Source organism: Limulus polyphemus, unplaced genomic scaffold, assembly GCF_000517525.1.
Source record: "Limulus polyphemus unplaced genomic scaffold, Limulus_polyphemus-2.1.2 Scaffold1520, whole genome shotgun sequence".
Classification (NCBI taxonomy): Eukaryota; Metazoa; Arthropoda; class Merostomata; order Xiphosura; family Limulidae; genus Limulus; species Limulus polyphemus.
The window spans coordinates 272,566-279,171 of NW_013667130.1; positions in this window are offsets into that span (position 1 = coordinate 272,566).

The following is a 6,606-nucleotide window of genomic DNA, read 5'->3' on the forward strand; positions in this document are numbered from 1 at the left end:
AGCCTGACCCCTTGTTACTTGATACATTCTGTTAGAAGAGATTACCAAACGATACAGACCATAAGTTATGTATGAATAGTTCTTTTGACCAGAGAGCACTTAACAACTGACCATAAATCATAATGCCTGTATGTTGTTGAAGGTTTATCCGTATTAAACTAATTTTTTAAATAGTTTTCTTAGCCAAGAAGCGAAATGTAATATCAGAAGTTAGTGAATTGATAAAATTAATTACCGATAGATACCAAATATTTTAGATTTTTGGACATGAATAGGACATCAAGTGATCTTTTTACAACTTATACATATATATCACAACGTTGGCAACATGACATGTGTAAGTAGCTCTACCTCAGTGTCTTCTCACATTTCGTACGAACGGTTTTACATATAGTACTTCGAACAATAAGTTAATTCAATTAGCAAACAAGCTATTTACTACCGTTATAACGACAACTACTCTTGGACTATTGTCTTAAATAAAAGTTTAAATTGTTATAATTTGTTATACACAAGACAAGACTAAACCCATTTAAAGAAGGAATACGTTCTCAATCAGTAATAAAAAAAGAAACAAAAAGTATCCGCGTTTGATTATATTTTCCGTATTTATGCATCACGTGTAATGTATAAAAAAAAGGACTAGTATAGATTTCAAAATATTGTTCGTCTTTCTGATCACTGTACACTCGAGAATTCCTTCCCAGGTTATTTCTAAAATACTAATTCAACTTAACCTCTAGGTTGATTTACCACTGTGTCATGAGAAAGAGTCTTCGCCGTAAAATGAAAAAAAAAAGTATAACTTATTATTATGGGGGATATTGTCATTAGCTAGCGTTGCAAGAGGGAAATTTATTATGAATATGTTTGTTTGTTTGTTTTTAGATTTCCGCAAAGCTATACGAGGGCAGTCTGCGATAGCCGTCCCCAATTTAGCAAATAAACTAGAGCGAAGGCAGCTAGTCAACACCACCCGCCGCCAACTCTTGGGCTACTCTTTTTACCAACGAATAGTGGAATTAACCGTCACATTATAACATCCCCACGGCTGAAAGGGCGTTATAATATGACAGTCAATCCCACTATTTGTTGGTAAGGCGAGCATAGCCGAGCGCCCTAACCATCAGACCATGCCAGGCCTATTATGAATATTTGATTACGTATTTATTAAGCTTATATTTTTCTCTATCAGAGGATAGTAAAGATCAATATGTTTTTATACGTTAAAGTCGTCGGTTTCAAGTTTCCTGTTGAGTTTTGGTAAAGTGTTTTTCTTTCCTTCCCATTTTATTCACTGTTGCAAAGGATTTTGTTTAATGTGTTTACCCTAATAGTTGATTTAGTTATATTTTATGTTCACGTTTGCAATTTCCTATAGATGTTTTATGTTTCTATGGTTTTAAATATTTTTCATTCTTAGATATACATATGTATTTGACACAACGTTATCATTTAGAATTTGGAACGTTTTTCATTACATTATGATTTACAGTTTGATAATTACATTTACGTCACCCGCTCGGATCATGATAAGTCTAAGGATTCAGAATATTAATATCCATTGTGGCTTTGCTGTAAGACAAACGAAGAATCAAATCTTACTTTTTATTAGTTTTCTCATGAACTGAAACCATGAGCTCAGAATACTATTGAAATATATAAAAATACCGTAAAATCAAACAAGGATATATGAACCAGCGAGAGTTTTGGGGCAAGCTTGTACTTCAATCGTATAAGAGAGCGCAATAAACAGAAATGTATGAAATCACAAAACTACGCCTTTATTGACTAGTTCATTTCAATCCGAACAAGTAAAAATTTCTTATATATCCAAAATGCAAGTTTGGAGTATTCTATACGTATAAAATTGTCTTTCCATACGGAATCTATTACTTATTTACTGTTGACTTATTCTTCAAAATACAAATTCTTACGACCAGTTTACATTACATAGTTTTACATTATTTTTGCTGTATTTGTCATTAGCTATGCCCACATTTGTCATTACCTTTTCCGTTTGTTTTAGAGCACATCCACATAGGACTATTTTGTGGAATCGAACCCCGTATTTTAGACTTATAATCCGTAAACTAACCACTGTCCCCATTATTATTAGCTAGCGAACAAAAAGGAAATTTATTAAATGTTTGTTCCTTTTTGAATTTTGCGCAAAGCTACACGAGGGCAGTCTGCGCTAGCCGTCCCTAATTTAGCAGTGATAGACTAGAAGGAAGGCAGCTAGCCAATACCACCCACCGTCAACTCTTGAGTTACTCTTTTACCAACAAAGAGTGGGAATTGGCCGAACGTTATAACGTCCCATCGGCTGAAAGGGCGAGCATGTTCGGTGACGAGGATTCGAAATTGCGACCCGCAGATTGAGAGCCGAGCGCCTCAACCATCATGTCATGCCTGACCTATTACGAATACCTGATAATATATTTATTAATATTAGTTTTCTCTCCACTTCAGGACGGTAGAGACCGATATGTTTTATACGTTACAGTCGTCGGTTTCAATTGTCTTATTGAGTTTTGTTTTGAAGTTTCTTTCCTTCCCGTTTTATTCACTGTTGCAAAGGATTTTGTCTGATGTGTGTACCCTAATAGTTGATTGAGTTATACTTTATGTTGTCTTTTGCAATCTCCTAGAGATATTTAATGTTTCTATGGTTTGAATTATTTTTCATTCTTATGTTATATTTCATGTAACGTTATCGTTATCATTATAATTTGCGTCATAAACTAATGTCAATCGTGTATATCTACTTTTGCACAGTTAGTTAACGCTGAAAATAGCGTAATTTGCCTTTAGGACACCTTATCACGGTCTAATGCAGTATAAGGAAAGTTTTATGATATAATAAGGCAACACTAAAAACAATCTTGCTTGCCTCGAGGAAAACTTATTTGCATGATATACCAAGAGAGTTTGGCACAAACTTTAACAAAAAAAAAATGTAGTCGTGACAAAATGTTATACAAAATTTCAAACTTAATTTAGCAGATGGTGAGAAACTAAACACAGACAACAATATTAAGTTTGAGCTCAAGAATGTTTCTTGCTAAGTGGCAGGGAATTTTCTTCTTGCTATTGGTTTCCTTGGTAACAGTCTTAACTCATGGATCTACTAGTGGATATTCATCCAGCAAAATCTAAAAGAGAATAAAACGCAATTCTAATTAAGTTATATAGATACGAGATATGTCTGAGATGTTTCTTTCAATCATGATTGGTGTTTCATTAACGCGGGATCGTTTATAACGTTATTGGCTTTTGTTAACTAAATATCAACACAGTCGTCTCCCTTTCTCTTCGCCCCCCAGTGGCACAGCGGTATGTCTGCGGACTTACAACACTAGAAACTGGGTTTCGATACCCGTGGTGGGCAGGGCATAGATAGTCCATTGCGTAGCTTTGTGCTTAATTCCAAACAAACTCTCTTTCTCATAGTTTAGTGAAATTACCGTATTAATAGAAATCAAAATACTTTCCTGAAACTATTTCATTGAAGTCATAGTAAAAAAATCATAATATCATCCAATAACAGACAACTGACTTTGTAAAAAATAATAATTTAAATCTTTATTGTTTAATTTTATAGGTTAAATATAATGTTTAAAAAATTTTGAATCAGTCAAGATGTCTATTCTAATTTTATAGTACATATTTTGGTCTTGTCTTACAAAAATTTCACATTCAAGTCGAAATAAGTATTATTTAAGAATTAATTAGACAAAAGATACAAAATATGCCTAGGGTGTATTTTTCAATCATGCATGCGGGACCGTATATAACGTTTTCCTGATCGTAAATGCTTTTTGTGAAATAAATATTAGCATAATCGTTTTAAAATTGTGAATTATTCAATACTTTATATTATGACATGTTGCTGTATTTCATTGCATCATAGATGTTTATCCTAATTTTAGTAGAACATATATTACTTAAGAATTAATCAGACAAAATTTAACAAAACTTAATAAACTTCACCCAACTCAGGTTTTATTCAAATAACTGTTTACGTTCTTTACGCACTCCGAAAATCTAGTTCGGTTGAATCAATTGTCCAATGAACAAAATTACGAGTTAACACTTTTGGATTCGGCTTATAACTTTTAAGTTTAAAATTAAATAAACAAATGAGGGATGCTATCGAAAGAGTTACTAAGTTATCTTCCCTACGGAGTTAATAAATTAATTATTAGCTGTTACTTCTGTAATGCTTCGTAAACAATAGTTCACATCTAGGTATTTAATATATTCTACTGACTTGGAACGATTCTACATATTATATGGTAAGTTAATAACAAAATATATAATTAAAGTTAACAAAAGGTCTCGTTTATCAAAAACGTTACGTCCTCCAGTGGGTGCTTCCCCACAGTGGCACAGCGGTACCACTGTAGACTTATAAAAAACCAGGTCTCTATAGTCGTGGTGAGCAGACCACAGACAAACCATTGAGTACGTTTGTGCTTAACAACAAAAGCCAATTTTTTTTTGCGTTTTTCCTAATTCTCTAACTATAAATAGATATAAGTTTAGTTGTTTTAAAATAAAACTATTTTATCGAGATATAGTTAAGAATAGCATTAAAAGGTTTGTGACTATCTGCGATAAATCGTCCTACTCCATTTTCTTCTGTTCCTTAAAACACCCTATTCACCATCTGTCACCAGTAGAATCGATCGACAAATAAATGACATCTTCAACTGGAATACATAATATATTCATATCTATAAACAGCTAATGCTGCACCTGTTTATATATGTGTATACAGGAGAGGAAAAATGCTACGACGATCTCGGATGTTTCAACAATGGCGGAAACTTTTATGACCCTATCAAACGTCCAATCGACGTTCTTCCTCAAAAAAATAAACTAATAAAACCCAGATGTTCTTTTCTGACACAAGGAAAAATATTCTATTTTGTAACTGAACAAAATGTTGAAATAAGCCCTTTTCATAAACCACTTTTGGTGGAAAATGTAATAAACAGTAGCATACACTGAAAAGTATAATGTTTAACAATTGTTTTATCTCATATATTTCATCAAAATTCTGTGGAACTTATCTTTAGCCATCTTTCAGAACTAAAACACAACGCCATGAATAAAGATCTTTGTGTTTGACGATGGAATGATACCTGAGTTAGAAATATTGTTTTTATCTGTTGAGTTTAATATTTCGTAATTATTATTGTCTTTGGAGGTGTACAAATTGAATTGTGTGTTAATAACATCACGATCCCTAAACTGTATATATATTTAAATATCTATTCTACTCAATAAACATCCCTGTGCTAAAAATGTACACGAAATTATTTTACATAATAGGTTATAATTTTGCATTCTACAGAATATGAAGGATGAATATTTAAAATAAGGTGATTACAATATCATCTTAGTTGACTGGAGCAGAGGAGGTTGTTTCCATACAACCAAGCTGTGGCGAATACAAGACTTGTAGAAGCTGAGATAGCCCAGTTGATTAGTCGCTTACAGGTAAAATTAAAAAAATCAAACCATACAAAACAATCATCTGGATATTAGAAATTGTAAACGTGCCTTTGATAAACAGCTCAATTAGTTAAATGTTTCGACTTAGAAACAATATTTACTGAGGGATAAAATCAAACCTGCTTAAAAATAATAATACAAATAATATAACTGCTTTAAGAAGACAACAATAACTGGTTAGTTGCTTGCAAGTAAAAGTAAAGGAAGATGATTTTTTTTTGTAAATTTCTTCAAGCCAACCAACTGGTAAGCTGGTTTAATTGATGTGACGAATTTATGAGAGCTAATAAAACCAGAATGAATATCGATTATGTACAAGAACCATTCTGATGATAGACTATGAAAGCTTTATTAATAGTTATTTACTGTTGAAAATAAGTGGTTGACTGGTTTGTTAAGTTTGACAATAGCCAACTGAATTCCTTTTTTTAAGTAGAAATTACATAGCCATCGAAAAAGCTGTGTAACAGCTGGCAAACGAAATTTTGAAATTATGATGTCATTCCTATTCCTCCTAAGTTCATTTGTTTCAAAGCCAAATATATAGTTTAGTTATTTGTAAATTATTACTATTTTATTCTTAACTATCTAGAGAAAGTTTTCAATAACTAAGCTCTGTTGCACAAACACTAAGATAGAATTAGAGGAAAAGTATGGTTTAACACTGGCTGAGCTTTACCTACTTGGATAGAACTACAGGTGAAGTATGGGCTCAGCTTTACCTACTGGATAGAACTACAGGTGAAGTATGGGCTCAGCTTTACCTACTAGACAGAACTACAGGTGAAGTATGGGCTCAGCTTTACCTACTGGATAGAACTACAGGTGAAGTATGGGCTCAGCTTAACCTACTGGACAGAACTACAGGTGAATTATGGGCTCAGCTTTACCTACTGGATAGAACTACAGGTGAAGTATGGGCTCAGCTTAACCTACTAGACAGAACTACAGGTGCAGTATGGGCTCAGCTTTACCTACTAGACAGAACTACGGGTGAAGTATGGGCTCAGCTTTACCTACTGGCTAGAATTACAGGTGAAGTATGGGCTCAGCTTTACCTACTAGACAGAACTACAGGTG